Source organism: Syngnathus scovelli, chromosome 19 (genome assembly GCF_024217435.2).
Source record: "Syngnathus scovelli strain Florida chromosome 19, RoL_Ssco_1.2, whole genome shotgun sequence".
NCBI classification, from domain to species: Eukaryota; Metazoa; Chordata; class Actinopteri; order Syngnathiformes; family Syngnathidae; genus Syngnathus; species Syngnathus scovelli.
The window spans coordinates 4,473,256-4,491,926 of record NC_090865.1 but is presented as its reverse complement, the minus strand read 5'-3'; the positions used below and the strand labels follow the sequence as shown (position 1 = coordinate 4,491,926).

Genomic DNA, 18,671 nt, shown 5'->3' with positions numbered 1-18,671 from the left:
CTATGCATCCAAAGTAGTGGACAAATACAGATACTGAAGGTGTCATTGTAAGAGCTCAGTTGGTCTTGCGGTTAAAGCTTTTGCCTTGTGTTCAGGAGAACCGAGTTCGAGTCTCACACATTACTTGGTGTAATAAGTAAACGCACAGATTGGGATCGAACCCGTGTCTCCCGATTACCAGACCAAGTGTTATACCATTTCCCCACCATGCCGTTAAAATTTCGATTTTTTTTTTGAGTGTCTTACCAAATATGGCAAAACAGTTGTGAAAATGTGAACTACCCCTAAGCAGTTGTATGAAGAAAAAAAACTCTTGGACTTTGTGTCTAAACTTCGTACATCAAATTTGTCAACTTGGGTTGAAATTGAAGACGCACATGGGACAAAGAGTCAAGTGTCGTTTACTTTGCTTTATTGGTGATCATGAATAATGTCCTTGAAGAAAACACCCACGTGTCAGAAACAAAACATACACATCCATAAACTTCTCGATGCAATGATGACCAGGAGAACACTGCTGGAAGGCTGATGAATAGTGGAGGGGCGGAAGAGGGTCTCTCCTGGTCCAGCAGCTCCGGGCTTTGCAACCTGCAAATTTAAAACACAATTTCAAAACAATGTCTATTTTTATCGATTAAATTGCATCGTATATATTTTTAATGTATTTTTTTTTTCTCTATTATGTTATTTCTTTCATGAACACGGGTACCGACAGTTTTCTAGCGCTCTGTCGCTACCTTCTGGTCACTATGAGAAATGCAGCCAGTGAAACGAGCCTTTATTTTTTTTTGTCTCATGCTATATTCAACTTTTATTTGAGAAATAAAAATTGAAAATCAAACTGTTTGGCTAATTCTCATTCGAAAGATGAGTAGTTTAATTTTGTTGTTTGACAATTGCAATGTGGCATAATGTTTCTCACCCAACTTAAATGATGTGGGTTCAATTTCCAACCAACACAACTGTGGCAAAGTGTTAATTTTTTTTTTTTTTTTTAAATAACACATAACACTGACCAAAAGACACAAACCATTAAACACCCAGGTTCATCAGAGGTCATCTCCTCAAGGTTCAACCCAATCAACGCCCTACCGCCACATCCCAAAATGGAGATTAGAAGGGCAGCAAAGGCAAGGTGCGCTGTCAAAATCTAATTGAAAGTAAATCATCCTGACAGATCACCATCTTACTATATTCTGGCCTCATTCCATCCGTAGACGAGCGGGAAAGATAGTGAAGCACTGGTGTAAGTGTTTGCATTCAGAGGATGACTTCTCAATGTTTGCCTCGCTGCGTGCGCAGTTTGCAATTAATCTAATTGCCTGGTTCAGCCCAGCCAGTCTCTCACTGCTCATGTTTCTTTTTTTTTTCCACATTCACTTCTCATTACATCATCAATCCAATGAGCACAACATTGTTAGGATGGCTAAAATAAAATATGAGCCTGTTGAATAACTCAAGTGGAAGAAAGAAAAATATGCCTTGTGATTCTTAACCTTAGCAGAGATATTTGATTTTTTTTAGAATACAAGAAGCACTTTTGCAGTGACAGAAAAAAAAAACGACTTGGGTAATTATGCAAACCATTAACACTTTTATGCTCTCAAACATTCATGCCATGCAGCCATCAAATGGCCACGTCGGCCTATTGTTAGAACGAGCGCTCACTCTCTCACTCACTCCATCTCGCTGACCCATTTACAGTGGTGTCTAAGTTAAGTGCTCGGCGTGGCTACTTTGAATGCTGGGAGAAATATCCGGCATGACACCGGGCCGAACCAAATTTCAATGTGCTGAAGACAAAAACAATACTTCCTGTAAATTAAAATTATTTAGTGTGAGTTACAGTCTATAGCTGCATGCTGTAGGTCACTCAGTACCATTTTTTTTTTTTTTTAATAGAGATATATTTGTTAAAGATGGAATGAACAAGTCGTCCAATGGGTTGCCTCAACCATGTCTTTGGGGAGCACTTCGTATGAACCACATATGGAGGGTAAGAGCGAGGGAGGAGGGGTGTGTTTGATGGCGAGAGAGCGAGAGAGAGAGAGAGGGGGAGCGTGAGGGAGGATGTAGCACCGCTGCCTTTCGCTGCTGCGTCTCAATCCTTTCCCACACGGTGGTCGGGGGGGGAGCCGCGCCAAGAGCCGGACGTTTTGTGACACCCCGCTGAGCATCTCAAGCATCTGCCGCAAGGTAAGAAAGAATCCGAGGTGAAAGTTGCTCATTTGAATGCTCCTCGAGCATCCCTTTTTTCCAAACATCTCTCGAGATGGTAAAATGAAATTTGTTGCGGATGGGCTGTTTTGGTGCATCCCAACTGAGTGGCGGCGCTGCGTTTATTGCCGTGGCGTGTCCTGCAGCTGTGTCAACTTGACAGCTGAGGAGAAAAAAAAAAAAGCTGAAGTTGGAGATGACCTTAAACACGCACGTTCCATCCGTGCGTAAATGTTGGCAGAGCGTGAAAGCTCGGCGCTTCTATGCGGCTGTGTTTAAAGTCCGAGGCAGGAGGCGGAGCCAGGACAATTATTTGCACTGCATTGCACTGTGGAAAGGGTTCAAAATCAATCACATGGAGGCACCTCGGTTATCCTCCAGGGGTAGCGGGGAGTGAGATGCAGCATGTATTCATCTCCCTGCTCGCGTGCGGCTAAATGTGTCCACTTATTAAAAAGCGTCCCAGCGCAACCTTTAGCGCACGTTTGGGTAATGGTGAACACTTTGCCTGCAGCTGATTTTTCTCAATGAGCTCATTTGCTCACTTTTTAATTGGAAGGGAACATCAGATGTGTTCCAGACCTCAATGTGGGCTGCTTTTGTCATAGGAGGTTTGTCGGAGGTGTTCCAAGGCAGGTGTCAGCAAAAAATATATTTCAAATCTGACGATTAGAAAAAAAAAATGTGAGTCAGGCCACAATTAGAAATTGTAAGAGTTAATGTCAGAAAGATATGAAGTGAAGAATTGAGAATTTTGTTAAACTTATCAATTAGGGCCCTCAAAAACAACATGTAAATCTGCCCCCTAGTGGCAGTGAGCGGAAAACAGAGCAATCTGGATGCTTTGGAAGCGCTCCAATCTTTTTAATTGATGTGATTTTAACTGTTTCCACGATTCCAACTAATTATTTAAAATGAGCATTTAGATTTTTGATATTTGCATCCATTGCTGTTTCATAAAAAATAAAAAATAAAAGCTCACGCTTGACTCGATTTGTCGCACATGCAATTAGAAAGGCCCAGTTAGTCATGTGCATGCGTGGGTGGAGCCATTAAGAACTTTGATGTTTTATGCAGAGTGCAGAAAATGGTGCCTTCAAGCCTGAATATTACTTGCAATAGTAATGGGTGACAAATCATCTAAAACACCCCCCCCTCCCCCCCCATGGGAGAGCACCTCAATCATATGTAATTTTCTCGCTGTCAGATGTGAGAGGGCAGTGTGACGAAACAGCGAGCTCGTTGAGTGTACGTCACGCAAATTTTCTCATGGTGGATGGATTGCTGGCGTATGACGTCATGTTGTTTGAATATGTGACCCTTCGGCAAGGAACCGAGCCCCCGAAAGTCATCTCGGGGTCCAGAAACGATCAATCTGACATCTCTCTCTACATGCCTGCATTGAGTGTGGTTTGTTTCTCTCTATGGCGTGGAAAGGGAAATATATACAGCAGAGTGCAAATTGAATTCCCCCTTAAGGGATTAAAAATGATTACTAAATTGAATTAAAAGACGCGCCATATAAATCCTGTTAGTTCTTTTGTCAAACACAAAAAGCCGGGTGATGATGTTTTTGTCTCTCGCGGGCTTGCCGGATAAAGTGTCATCTTGGCGACAGTAATCGGGGGCACTTTGGAAGATGGTGAGTTGACAGATGTGATTTGAGGTGTTCATGATTACATTTGGGATTTTTTTTTTCGCTATTTTTTGAGCTGGTGCTTTGAGTACTCTGACGTTACATGCATTCACATTCCGCCTTCCCGTGTTTGCCTTGTCAAACATCAATTTTTGACATTCTAACTTGTACAGTGATCCCTCGCTACTTCGCGTTTCGTTTATCGCGGCTTCACTACGTCGCAGATTTTTTTTTCCAAATTAAAAGCACATTTAAAAGTCAAAATAAAACTTTTAAATTGAGGAAACTTGTCTAACCTTTAGGACAATGTAGTATTGCTCCAAATGTCCGTTTAAAATTCCTTTAGAAGTCCATTTTCGCGTGTTAGCACGATCGCAAATTAGCATCTTTCCGCTAACTCGTTAGCCTGCCCAGTACTTCTTGTTGGTACTTTGCGGATTTCACTTATCGCGGGTGGTTTTTGGAACCAATTATCCGCGATAAACGGGGGATTACTCCATATTGAGAAGTATTTTTTGAAGACTTTGTTAATTGATCGTAATGAGCTTAACGAAACCACATCCACAACTCACTTCAATAGCCAATGCTTTTAGCAACTTGATTCAAAAATAAACATCATCTTTAAAAGATTCCATTTCACGCCAATACCTGGAAATGCGAGAGCTTGAACATACGCCACTTTTTATGTTTTCCGGAAGACGTTTTTTTTCACATCCTTTCATGAGAGCGCTCGAGATGTTGCATCACTCCACCAAATCCCGTCTTAAGATAAAATAAAAAGCGTGTACAAAAGATACGGGAAAGAAGTGCATGTAAATGGAGCTTCCAGGCGAGCAGTAAGGTTAAAGAGGCGAGGGTAATTTCTGTAACCTATCTGGGCCGGGGCAAAAAAAAAAAAGTTTGCTTGTGTTCCCAGTGTCCTCCTCTCTGATGCACTTGTGCATGAAATTGTCCCCCTTTCCATCCTAGCAAGCGCCGAGCCTCCAAGTCAATTGGCCATCAGAGCAGGCGGCCTTTCTGCATGCGCCGTTTGTTGGCTCGGGTTCCTATCACGCCCGTTTATTTGTGTTATCAGCTGACTCTGACGAGCGAAACGCGCAAGCGACCATTATGCGCCGGAATCAAGCGAAACTGCAAATGCATGGTGTGCCGGCCGGGTAAGATATAGCTGGAGGAAAACATTGCATTGGTTACACTAGGGAGCAATGCGGCGGTTCCCAAAAATCCATACGGTATGAAAAATATGCTGCGTGTTTGCTAAAGTCATGCTACGTACTGGAGCACCCCAGGAGATGCATATGGATAACTGCTTTGCATTTTCATGGCTAAATCATTGTCCACATTTCCTTCCCATGACTGTTATTTCCATGAAATTAAGCAGTCTCCATCCAAATATGCAAAGCACCTCTCTTCTGATCCGACTGCAATGATTGCGTTTATACGCCAATAAGATTCACATTACGTGGAAATGCATTAGAATGATTGCGACCCGACTTGAGAAAATCCAGAACTGGATTTTCAAAAGTGATTTGAAAATCTGCCTGCAGCAGAACAGCTAACTGCTGCTTCACCCTGTTTGCTTCGAACTCTCCAATCATCGACCCAAGTCTGCAAACGTCATAGTTCGGCTCGGTTTATGTTCAATTACAATTCCTCAAATGTATTCAGGACCCTAAGGCACTCTACTTGCACTCTTAATTCTCCAAACGAGCTCACACAAAGATACAATGTCATACGAGAAGGTTGGTAATATTAGCTCGCACACTCAACAATGTCATTCATTTAAAAACGATGATTTGATTTAAAACACTCTCAGGTCATTAGTGGTTAAATAAAAGACTTCCATTGAATTAGTCGGATATTTTTACGGAATATTTTCCCCTTCATGCCCGCGCCACGCGATATATATATCAAGGTGCTGGTGGGCAGGGGCGAGCTGGAAGATGAGGGGTGGGGGGGGGTGACGACCTAATGGAGGGGATGAGCAGCTCTGTCGATGAGTCACGATGAAAAGCTGTCATTTGATGGATGGAGGGAGGGAAGGGGGGCGGGTGGGGATGATTTTAAATGCTAGGCTTCATCACAAGCATGGCAGCCCGTCATTGTCTCCCGGCGTGACGTGCTAGTTTCTTCCTTTGTTTTATCCTCCCACCTCCCCAATTCATTCTCTTGTCAGCCGTCCTCCGTCTTCCAGCTCCCGTCACTGTCACCGTTAAGGCCTTCATCCACATTGAATGGCACAAGGTTTTTCCAAAAACTCTTTAGAGTGATGGCAACGGAGCAGGTGGTAGAGTGAGGACACACTTCAGTGGGACATGCTGGCGTTTAGATTTAAATAGATAATGGCAGCGCCCGGGCGCTTGTTGGGCCCTGTGAATAATGCAGGAGAGTCCTGAAGCCATTGTTGCTAGGCGTCACTGATGTAGCAGCTCGGAGACTTTGCAATATTGATACCCAAAAGAGATGGAGGGATGGCAAAAGTAAAAAAATAGCTGGTTAAATGGATCTTAAACTCAATCACGGGGATAAATTTGAAGATACTGACCCTGCAGTCTAATGGCGAGCCTTTTTTTAAAAAAAATTCTCAGAATCAGGGTTTGATTCTCGGCTCTAAATTGAGAAGTTGGTCTTTAAGTGCCTCGTGATTGTCAAGGAACCGGTCCGGAGTTTTGGACTAGAGTGTTTCTCTTGTCAGGCTGCAGTAGAATTTACAATTGCCATCTTGGCTTTGTCTCAAAAGTGTCGACTCATATTTTAAGGGAGTAGACCGCTACTGTATCTTCTGACAACTCCGAATGCCGATGAGCTCATTTATGCCTTCTTACTTGCTATCAGGTCTGATATTTGTATACGCTAATTTACAGTTGGTCAGTTTAGTTTTAATGTGGTGCATCTGGAAGATGGCCAGAGGCGGCATCTGATGTGTTTAGAAGTGAAGGAAGAGGGGGGAGGAGGTCGGGTTCCACAGCTGTCACACTGTTCTGACCCGCCGGGCAGATGTTCGGGAGGGCTAGACGAACTCTGGCCCGACATGATACTGCGGGGACCGTGACCTTTGTGTTGAATGTGACCGCCAATGAGGGAACAAGAATTGATCACGACCTTACAAGTAATATTTTCTCGGCCTAATATTTATGGTATTTATGAATATTGTATGGCGTGATATCTATTTAATGTGCGAATGTTTCTAAGCAATGAAATAGCATGAATTCCCTTTGATGGAGCAATTGCCCGCAGGCGACGTTGTTGTTCCGTTGATGCGTATTAAGAAATCTCTCGTCAAGTGTGTGAAGCGACATACACAATGGGAAATGATTACCATGTTGTGTGTTTGCTGGGCTGTGATTACTCAAGTAGTGACGAGGGGGTTGAGAGCGCCGGGTAAAAAGAAAGGCGTCGTCACGATTCGTGCGTTGGATTTTCACGAGGTCGCACGGACAAAACAAAAATGATTTCTGCTGTTGCTCGCTTTTTTTTTTTTTTTTTTTTGACGTACAACCCCAGACTCTCTGCAGCCGCTTTATGACCAAGGTGAGGGTCGAGTGGGGGAAATGGCTGAGTGAGTCGAGGATCTTGGGGGTCAAAGGTCAGCTCTGACGGAGAGCTGGAGAGATGAGGGATGAGGTCACCACAGAGTATTCGGGATGGAAGTGAAGACACAAAGTGAGTATATAGGAAGAAAGGTGGGGGTGAGGGGGAAGATGATTGAAGTGGAGCAAAAAAAAAGAAAATGTCCATTAAATTGTCATTTCTTTCATTCTATTCAATTCCGTCTAGGCCTCCGAGACGAAATATCTTTAGTATTCCATACGTCGCCGTATGTGTGCAGCATGTACGCTCGCCCACCCAACACATTATCGGTGGGCCATGTTGCCTTTGTCGCCACCTTGACCTTCTTTTTTTGGCACTCATTCCATATTCAGAGCAGCAATCCAGGTCAGTTCTAATTATCGGGGTCCAATTGGAATTGACTTTTCAATTTTTGATGCCGTAGTGGTGAAAATCACAATGTGCCTAGGCTCCCCGGCTCTCGGGCGGCGTGACTTAATATGCTTGATACATTCACCCCACTGCGCCAAGCGCATGTGTGATGTTAGGTGAAAAAAAAAAAAAAAAAGACGGGGACAATTATTGTAAGTCACTCTAAGGTCAGCCGGGTGATCGGAGAGGTGTGTTTATATGGTAAACAGCTGTGTGAGTCTTTGGGCCAAGAGAATGCGTGTGCGGTGTTAAAAAGGTGGGCGTGGCCTCGCTTCTCTGTCTTTGCTCGGGTCCGCAGTGCAGGGGGAAAGATTAGAACCGGAACGCTTCTTTTGAAGTTTTGTATTATAGAAAATGCAACACGCAGAGAGCAGCCGTGTCTTGTAAAATGATGGAATATCAATGCGCTCAAACTGCAGTTTAGCATTCATGGGGCTCGCACCCCTTTGAAAAATCCAATAGTGTTCTTTATTTAAATGAGGTCGAGGTGATGTAAAAAAGAAAGTCCTGAGGTTGCGGGGATTTGTTGAGATGTCAGTAGCTGTCGGTATATGTGAAATGTGGTAAATAAGATGACTAATTTTCCACTCACAATAGACTCAGCTCTAATTAATGAAAGTGGCCTTAATAAGAGCCTGATGCAGAAATACCAAGAGGTCATTTCGGGGTAATATTTTAGTCTTGTTAAATGTCAGTGTCACTTAACAAGCTATGCCTCATCGCCTTCATTTGGAAAATCATAGTTTGGATTCAAAGAGTCAGAGAGTCACGGGGGTCGTTGTCAGGTGACAAACAAAATAGATTCTGGATGATGACACTTCTATAGAAGGCCCAAACCCAAAACGATATTGCAGTTGTAATATTTCCCAATTAAAATTCTCTGGAGTCACACATGCAGCTTTTCCCTTGCTTGACCTAAAATTCCCTTCTGCTGCAGCAAAAACATTACTAACCTTCCTGCAGTTAAGAGAAAAGCTTTCACCACTGAACTTCTCTCAAGGCGCTTTGAGCAAAAGCCGCATTTTGCATTCATCGTTGTCGTACCTCATCCTGCGCACACTCTCAGCATGTGCAAGCGTCCCTAATGAAGTGTCTGTAGAGTGCCGCGTGTCGTAAAACTGACTTTGTGTGGCGTTGGCTTTGTATCAGCCCCCTAGCTGAACATTGTTACAGATCAATGACATCGACACACACACACACACACACGTACGGCACGCCACACACACACTGGCACACAGTTGGGCTTGTTTACAGTTTAAACAGCAGGTGGCACAGATAACAACCACTTAATCCGCAGCCATTTGGATGATTGAATGTAACACCCAAAACGGGGGGCTTTTCTTCTCTTCTTACTGCCGCTGCCAACGAGGAAGCAATGGTGTTTTAATCGTGATCCATTCGGGCCATCTTTAAACTCCGTCGCAAGTCACGACTCGTGCGGTCATCACGTTCGCCGAAGTCATTGCAAGCCGACGGCCGCTCCGATCCGCACTGGATTGGATTTGTTTTTGCCCCGCTGTGTTTACAGCTGAGCAGCTTGAGCGGCAAGGTCAACTGTCGCTAAATATTTCCTGAGATTGACCGACGACAAGTCCAAGGTGTAGTTTTACACCAGCTGCGATAAATAGGCAGGCGGGTTTTCCCAAGAGGATTTTAACGGGTATTTTTGATGCAAAGGAAAAAATTAGTCTAAGTTACCGCCACCCTCAAATTTAATGAGAACGTCCTTGGTATTCTACAAAGCTATCAAAACAAAACGGCGCGAATATAATCAAACACAGACAGAGCCGTTCTTGCAATTAAACAAGCAAAGCTATCAGGTAATACCTTGAACTTGAAAAGTTTGAGGAGGACTGGTTGAAAATGATCTCAAGGGACTACAGCTAAAAGATGTCGGCGCTAAAAAGAAGATTTATTTTTCAATGCATCAAAAATGTCTCTCAAGGTGGCGGATCGGAACGGTTCTGCTTGTCCGAATCAGAAAGCAATACTCAAGTAAAAATCTCTCTCGGGAAATAAGGCAACCCAACTTTTCCTGCGACCAAGCAGGTGTTCTTCTAGTAGCTAGCTTTAGCGCCAGCCTTCTTTCTTCCCTTCCCGGTACTACGAGCAGCGATGAAAATAAAATCTGCCTCTCGAGTTGCTCTTTGAAGAGCTTCCAAAACCTCCTTCTCTGTCGCTTGGCCGATAAAGACGACAAACGTTTTGCGAGCGTCGCCATCTTTGGGACAGCTGCCGCTTTCCCCGTCTTTGACGCCGGACAGATGTGCTTTGTCTTCCGTTCGGGCACTGCTTGCTGCGCTTCTTGCCAACCCAGCAGGAGCACTTTCAAGTTTTTTTTTTTTTTTTCCTGCTAATGGGAGTGGCGTACGCATGTGCATGCACCATCGCACGTCAAGTGTTTATTGGCAAGATATTCTCCCCAAGCATCAGATCACTCATTTGTTGTACGGCCTTTGCCGGTTTTCATCAATGCCTTGTAATTAGAAAATATAAGGGAGGAAGTGCTGTGACATATGAGAGAGGGGAAATAGAGGGAAATGGCAAGCAATGGAGCTTGAGTAAGGAAAGCCAGCAGGGGAAGGTTCCACTAGTCACCATAGCAACCCTTTATAGGACCCATCACCAATGCAATTAGGATGCCTTTGATGCAGGCACTCCAAGGAGCTTGGATGGTGATAAATAATACCATGAAGGAACATACATCATAAACAGTGCAGGTGAAGGGGCCAAAGTGTGTATTTAAAGATGTGGGATTTAAAAAGATGATGCTATGTTCTTCGCCTAGCATTTTCTTAAGCCTCCATATGAGAACTCTATTTTGGAGCTGACAAAGCGTATAGCCAAAATATAAGGTATAAGACTCAAACTTAAGGATTGGGGGGCAGATACGGCCCGTCAAATCATTTTATGCGGCCCTCAAAGATAAATCGTGCATCGATTTCACGTGTCAATACTAAAATTACAAATTGTGTTTGCTTGTTGCTAGAAAATTTGATTAGCATTCATCTTTTTATAATATTGTTACTAGTCTCTGATTTCCAAACTAGTTATTCGTCAGTTTGTTGTTCATAACGGCCCTCCGAACGAGTTTGACACCCCTGAAAGGTCAGAAATTTGCGTGACTTCAAACATCCAAAACATCCAACGATGACACTTTTGCTTTCATTGTGGTATGTACAAAAAAAAAAAATCTATGGCCCATCCAGAATCTCGAATTCTTTTACCGTTATTTGATTTTCCGCTAAAGCGAGCATAACGACAGCATCAAGACAAAGCTCGCTCCCTTTCCCAACGCTAAAGCGGTGAAAGAATTAATGTTGGTGTGAAATCGCCCACCCCGATAAGACCTCCATTCTCTTCTTCTACATGTCATGCGGTGACTCAACCGCTCTTCCATCCATGTGGAAAATGTTAGGACACGAAGCAACGAGGATATTTTTCATTGCACATCGAGGGCACGTTGATGACTTGTGTTGCACTCGAAGCGCTAGCGAGTGTTTATCATGTAGCATTTGCACTCCACTACCCAGATCCTGCGGCCCCCACGGGAAAATTGATTCCTGCTGCCTTTTCGCATTTCTATCTTTTCCTTCCATACTCGTTAGTCCTCTTAATGTCATCTACTCTTACTTCATCTCTCTCTCACGCCAATGTCTTTATAATTCTGGTTCATCTCATCCCTCACTTTGTTTAGTTGCCTCTTCCCTCTGGCTGTCTTGTCATGCCGGTTTTTATTTGATTGTTTCACTACAGTATCTCAACACGGCCACTATTTTCCGTCGCTACATCGTGGCCTCGCCGTCATCTTTTATCTTTTTGCTGCCCTTGTGTATACCCCGAGCATCCGTCTAATCACCAATCGCTTTTTCTTGCGTCTCTTTTCCGTACTCCGCCGCGCCCTCCTCATCCTTCTCTGTTTGCGCCACTGCTGCCAAGTGTTATCCCTTCCTCCTCTTCTCCGTCTGTCTCTGTGTACCAGGTCCTGTCTTCAACCCACAGACTGGTTGGCAAATAGATTACATCGTCAAAGACACCACATCGCACATCTTTATTTAAGTACAAACACCTTTAAAAAATAAAAATAAAAAAAAGAGTTCGCTTAGAATTCCAAATACCGTATTTTCCGGACTATAAGGCGCACCTAAAAACCTAAAATTTTCTCAAATGCTGACAGTGCGCCTTATAGTCCGGTGCGCCTTATATATGGACCAAATTCCTCAATTTAAACTGGCCCGAAGCATTGTGTTATGAAATCAATCATAAGTGGCCCGCTGAAGACTATGAATCATGAATCAAAAAGACTATGGATCATTATTTTGTGATTATAAAGTCATTTGTTGCATCTGAAGTTGAAAAAAAAAGAAAAAAATGGAGAATGATTTGATTTGGATTAAAAATCTGACATGATGCATTAATGGTGCGCCTTATAGTCCGGTGCGCCTTATATAAGGACAAAGTTTTCAAATGGGCCATTCATTGAAGGCCTTATAGTCAGGTGCGCCTTACAGTCCGGAAAATACCGTAGGTCTTTTGTATGTTGAAAAAAAATATTGAATCAAGATTAAATGGTACACCTATATTTTAAACAGACCTTGAAATCCGAGGCTTTTTCTCGGTTGATGTTGGCGCTCCCTCCTCGTGCATACAGTAAAGTACGTACTCGCTTGATTTATTATTTATGAGCCAATGCAACATATGATGTTGATTGCCTCAGTCAAGGTTTGCAATGCGCAAGTGGCCTATGATTATGCAAGTGGAAAGTCGCGCTAAATAGTTAGCGCAAACTGAGATAGCATTAGCGCTGTAAACAAGTCAATATTGGTCACAGATGCTTTCCCGAGACATGACCTCATAACTGTTTGAGATTTCAGTTCTCCAGTGAGCAAAATGAAAAATTACTAAGCGTCACTATTCTGTTGTTGTTGTTTTTTTACTATTTATGTTTGATTGCTACGCTTGATTATGCAGCGCGCACTGCATACTAAAAAGTCAGCCATGTGCATAATTTTAAATGAGAGGGAACCAAATGTGTCCCATCCACTTTAATTTCGACTATTTGATACTGACGCGCAACGTAATAACATCGTTGTGCATCAATTCTCTAAGGTGGGCAGGTATTCATTTAACCTGTCCTCTTTTTTTTCATATTCTATTTATTTATTTATGTTTTTTTGTGTGTGTCTAACATCAGCTGGTTCACGCCATCTCATTTAATTTGTCATTATCGAGCCACATTTCACGGCACGAGTGTATCTTTGCCTCTCGGTATTCCGTATCTCAGACATTAAGGTAATGGATATCATTTCACTGTGACAAATGCCCCTGAGGGTGTAGTTGGATTTAGAAAATCAGAAGAAAAAAAAAGTGAAGAAGATGGATGTCAACGTGTGGTGAGGACACTCAATGGAAAATGTGGGAGGGCTTCGTTGCCGCTTTGGCACATAGACACACACCGCTCCGAGTGTGACACATGTGGCCCCGGCGAGCAGGTGCTTCGGCCATAGAGTGAAAGAGAGTATGAAAAATTGATGTGGCCTACTTAGAGCATCTGAGCAGAGACCGTGGCGAGAAAGAGAGAGAGAGAGAGAGGGCGCTACGGCGGAATGATATTAGATTTTAGAGTCAAGCAAAGCGTATCTTTTCCTCCTTTGTGCATCGCATCACATTGTGTGCACGCAAAAAAGTACTTTTTGCCCGCAGTCCCGCCACATAGCTCTCATTAGCCCATCTCACACTTTTTCAACACTATTTAACCAAGTGCGGACCCTTTAGCTGCCCCCCCCCACCAACTATTGAAAGGCGATGGGCGAGGAGGAGTCAGCACAACGGAAAACGCTGCATGTTAATCAACGCTCGCCGAGTCGACGACAAACAGAGGAAGCCTCCTTATCCCGTTTTCTCCGGGGGATATGCTAACGACCAAACGAGGATTTATTTATTAGCGGTTATTGTATGTTGCCGAGCATATCGGTTGCGGGATTCATGCTGTCGTCAGCAGTTGGCTTCCTGTAACATTCACCTTCGCAAAAACTTCCCATTAAGTTGAAAGCAGCGATTCTCACTAATTAAAAACTTTGCGCCGGGATGCAAAATCCGTTCCAGGGTCAGTTTTTATAGGTCGCACATTAGAGTAAAAGGCTTTATGGCTATTTTATTACTCATCAACCAGATACTTATGATCTTGGCAAAGGGATTTTTAATTGATGTGTTTTTTTTTTAAATAAATGAATATCTCCTTAATCATACGATTAAATACGCCAACTTTATGTTGATCCGTGATGTATATTAACAGACCTGAATATTTTATTTAGGGCTTGGAAAAAAACATGTTTCAGATATTCTGGATGTAATACCACCATTTTTTTGAATTTGAAACATGAAGCTGGAAGTCTTTTGCTCCAAGCCATTTGCCTGCATACTTTATTTTGCTGGAGTATTTAATAACATATACTGACTCAACCTTGACGCTAATTATTTTATATTTATCCGTGGCCCGTGTGGAAAAACACCTTCATGTTTTAAGACCTAATTGTCACCGTGGCCCGGCATTAGCAACAAAGACAATAAGACTTAAGAAAAACCAGCTGACAGATGGTGTTAACTATAAGTACAAGAGGGTGACCTTTAAAAGTTTTCATTGTTGCAAAAGAGCAGAAGAAGTTTTGGGATGATGTTGGTGAAATAATGATAATTAAGGTGACTTTTCTTCTGTAGGTGGGGGGGGGGGGAGGCACAAGGAATATTCCACTGAAACTTTCAACCAATCAAGTTCCAGCATTTCAGAACGTGAGTCAAATGACAAGAGGATTTGCTTGCATGTCTTGCCCAATCTCTGCTTAAACCAACATGCCTCTGAGGAAGAAAAGTTCATTTTGACATGAGGCGCAAATCTAACAGATGGAGATGTAGCTCGCGTGCGAATCCGAAGGGTGTGGATTTATTTTTGCAGTTCCCTAATGAAAGCCAACACACGGGCACAGCTCATTTCTCCAAATATTTCTCATTTCAGTTTTCACCATCTATCTCCCTTAGCGATGCAAAATAGATATTGATAACTCTAAAAATGTCTAGCTGTTTCTTTAAATACAAAACATAATGACTCACAAGTAACCAGTTAATCCCCTACTCCGAGTCTTTTCCTTTTTTTCGAGATGCTGTCCCTTTCCTGACTGCCCATTTAAGGATTTAAAAAGAGCTTCTTCAAGGCGTAGAGAAAATAATCCACTGTTTCCATAATCCTGCGTGGATGGATGCACTCAAGCCATCATTTGCACACATATGCATATTCAAATCAGGACACAGGCACGAGTACTCACACACACTTTAAACATGCTGCAGGCTTTCCTGGATAGTGACAAAATGACGTGATGGAGTGGACACTTTACTTATGATAAAGTTACATGGCTAATAAAACTCCAAGCAGGTAGTGTGAGTGCAGTGTTAGTCAATTAGCACGCGATTATTTTCCGTTGTTCACGTCTCCCTGTGATCTTCAAGTGTCAAGAATTGCACTTGAAGTGTAAATTCATGTAGGAAAGGTACTCATGGTGTACGTTTTGGGGTTGTGATATCACACTTGAAGTTGTGATCAGATTGGAGTTGAGGTAGCAGCAAACTGAGTTCAACGAAAGAGAAAAGCACCAAAAGAAATAAAGTTAAATGAAGCTTCGGAATGATTTGTTGAACCACAGCTAGCTATCTAGCGTCTTGAATCAAATATTAGTCAAACAAATGGTATTCTGAGGACAACTATTTTGAAGGTTTGAAGATAAACAATAAGTCACTGCCGCATTACACAAACAAATACCGTATTTTCCGCACTATAAGGCGCACCTAAAAACCTCTAATTTTCTCAAAAGCCGACAGCGCGCCTTATAATCCGGTGCGCCTTATATATGGACCAATATGGATTCGTGGATGAGGACTAATTTATTAAAGTACGTGTTTATTTTGTGTGATATTGACGTTGAGTTATTGATATATTGTTATTGTTTTCACTATTTGGAGAGTTACTATATTGTGATTGCATTAACGTTTGAGCAACGTTGTTATTTATTCTATGCGCCTTATAATCCGGTGCGCCTTATATATGTACAAAGTTTTAAAACGGGCCATTCATTGAAGGTGCGCCTTATAATCCGGTGCGCCTTATAGTGCGGAAAATACGGTACATCTGAACCACAAAAAGTGTTCGGTCTCCCAACCTAGTTTGCATGTTTTTCTGTGTAGGAGCATTTATGCGCAGGCACAAAAAGGGCAGGAAGGCTCCCTGAAGGAAAGACCTCATTCCGAGGCCTTGCCTGTCGATATTACTGCTACAAATCAGGGCTCGCCACTGCTGAGAGGAGCAAATACTCACACACAAACACACACACATGCCGACTCCACTGGACAAGGGAATTATGACCAATCTGCCTGTTACTGCTCCCCTGCCACTTTAAGCTACATGAGAGTCGTTGGAAGGCTCTCAGACTTATTGAGCATGTGCATTATATGCTGATGCTCGGGTCCATGTAGCAAACATGGTGCAGGGTGGGGAAAGAGATTTGAGCAAATATAGTAAGCGAAATTCGTATGTTATTGCCACTATTCCATTTTTTTTGCTTTCAATTACATCATTGCAGGCAGTAGTGCAAAAATAGTACGTCTAATGTTTTTGTTTCTCCACTGTATTTATAACTCCAGTATGGTTACGTATTAAACTTTAAAGATGTAGTTGAAATGTCTTTTGGCGAAACAGAACATTGGCAATTATTTCTGGAAAACTGACAAATGGGGATGTAGGAACTAAATTTCCATGTTGAAGTAAGAACTCAGATCTGAAAGTTTAAAGACCAAAGATAAGTGAAGCCAAAAATAAACTAGCAGAGGGAGCCGGATTGGAAATGTTTCCCAATCGTCGTACTTAAGAGAATTAGCATCTTGTTTTCTAATCAAGAACCATATCAAGTTACAACTGATAAGGTTCCTGTGATAACAAAAGGTAAATGAAAAAAAATAAGGTTACAAGCAAGTCTCAAATCTTTTCAGGGACTGCGCCAGAGAAAGTCATTTTAACGCCTTTTGGGAATTTACTTTTAACTTCTCACCGTGATCCCACTGGCGGACCACAAAGGGCTCAAACTCTCGTAGCGAGATCTTTGTTATCAGCCATCCATCTGTTCCACAAGTGCAAGACCTCTGCTGACATGGGGGAATTGAGTAAGTGGAAGAAACAAAGACGGGTGCGACAGATAGTGAGAGATCAACAGAGTCTTAGCACCAGTGGTGATAATGTGACTGGATGATTGGTTGGGGTGTCAGACGAGTTTGTGTCACAGCCGTGTCCATCTTCACGCAAAATCAGACAGCCACCCAAAACTCAATATTCCGACATGGCCATACTTCCTAAGCTTCAATACAGAAGACATCCAAGTGGTCAGTCTGGATGATGACATCACAGATCATTGTTTTGCAGGAACTGAGTATTATATTCCTCTACTTGACTGAAACTAATACTTTTGGTGTTCTCGCAATCTCTCCCGCCCTTGCTCCTTTTCCGGTCTTTGATTTTTCCCTATGATTAATTCATAACTACGTATTTTCACATACGAGAAACCACTGTCGGCCGTCCGCTTTCAAAAACTTTGAATTGTTATGCACGCCCCGTCGTGTTTTGCTTATTGCCACTTCCCACGGTTTAATAAAGGCATCTTTATAAACGGAATAATTCATCGGCCGAAACGGCATCGTTGCCGGTTTGTTGACAGAAGCCTGTGATACCGTCATAAGATCGTGTTCATTACTTTTTAATGAATACGTTATTACTACTTCTCTATTCTGAGTGTGCTGCGTGTTTGATAGATTCAAAAAGAAGCACTCCAGAGTCGAAGGCATCAAAAGGAAGAGCGCCGCCAATGCTGACCCCTGGAGAAGCTCACCTTCACCGGGTCAAATCGGACCTTTGTCTTCCTCCTTCTCCGAGAAGGCTTTGATCCGTGGCGAAACGGCCGCGTTGGGCTTTGGTGACGCAACGGTCCTCTTGGAATTGATTTGGTTAAGGAGCCATTTGTTTTAATTAGCTAATGAATGGAGCTGGTTAAATTGGATGGATACTGGGTCGAACGTACCGATTGGCTGGAAAGTGAGTCAAGTTGAAGCAGTGCGTGTTGTATAATTTCATCTGGAGAAGATTTGGATTCAATTATTTTATTTGAAAATCAACTAATCAGGTTTAAATGCTCTTCAGAAGAGCTATCAGAAGCGTGATTAACAATCATTCCATGACGCGGAACTAGCGAGTTAATGAAGGAGAAGGAGCGGAACAAGAGGAAACACCAAAGGCACAGCTGGAGAGGCTGAAGATGAACGGCAAGACAAACAGATGGTTTCAGCTTTCTTGCTTCGGGCATTTCATATTCACAGAAATCTGTGGGAGGCTGAAGCGAGGAGATGAAGATGATGAGTTCAAGTAGTGAATCTACATTTGTGTTTGCAAAAATACGAAGGACTGGTACGACGGAGAGAAAAGTCATGACTGACATGAGATCATGTCAGAAAATATCCGGAAACAGATTTGAAGGTTAAAGGTCACAGCTTTTCCAGACTTGGTTTTTACCACTCTCCTTCTGGCATTGTTGTCTTCTACCTGAACTCTCTCGCTAATGACAGCAAATGATTCAAACAGAAACATCACTGGCCCGAAATCCTACGACGGAGTAGCGGTAAATATCTGATTGACAGCCTATTTCCCCTCTGGCACTTCACTTGGACACCCGCACACATTGATACACTGCCAGGTTAAATGGGTAGTGAATGATGGATGCTCGCGCCCATCTGCTCCGACCCGAGAGAC

The 18,671-nt window shown here is 42.8% G+C and overlaps 2 protein-coding genes across 6 annotated transcripts in view; one reads left to right on the top strand and one right to left on the bottom strand.

The window, feature by feature from the left end:
* Positions 1 to 395: 395 nt before the first annotated feature.
* LOC125987233 (tissue alpha-L-fucosidase) overlaps positions 396 to 18,671 on the bottom strand; it is a 57,411-nt gene continuing 39,135 nt past the window's right edge. Inside the window, exons 9-10 of one of the 3 annotated variants that reach the window (XR_011085781.1) lie at positions 1,191 to 2,186; positions 778 to 1,088 (exon numbers count right to left, since the gene is read on the bottom strand). The gene's annotated coding sequence lies outside the window, so the exon portion shown is untranslated. Of the gene's footprint in view, positions 589 to 777; positions 2,187 to 18,671 lie in introns of those variants that run through there. The other 2 variants (XM_049751480.2, XM_068648900.1) reach the window with 2 other exon arrangements.
* The window catches only part of dlgap3 (discs, large (Drosophila) homolog-associated protein 3), a 53,152-nt gene continuing 36,545 nt past the window's right edge, over positions 2,065 to 18,671 (top strand). For all 3 annotated transcript variants that reach the window (XM_049751401.2, XM_049751399.2, XM_068648899.1), the window contains exon 1: positions 2,065 to 2,196. The gene's annotated coding sequence lies outside the window, so the exon portion shown is untranslated. The remainder of the gene's footprint in view (positions 2,197 to 18,671) is intronic.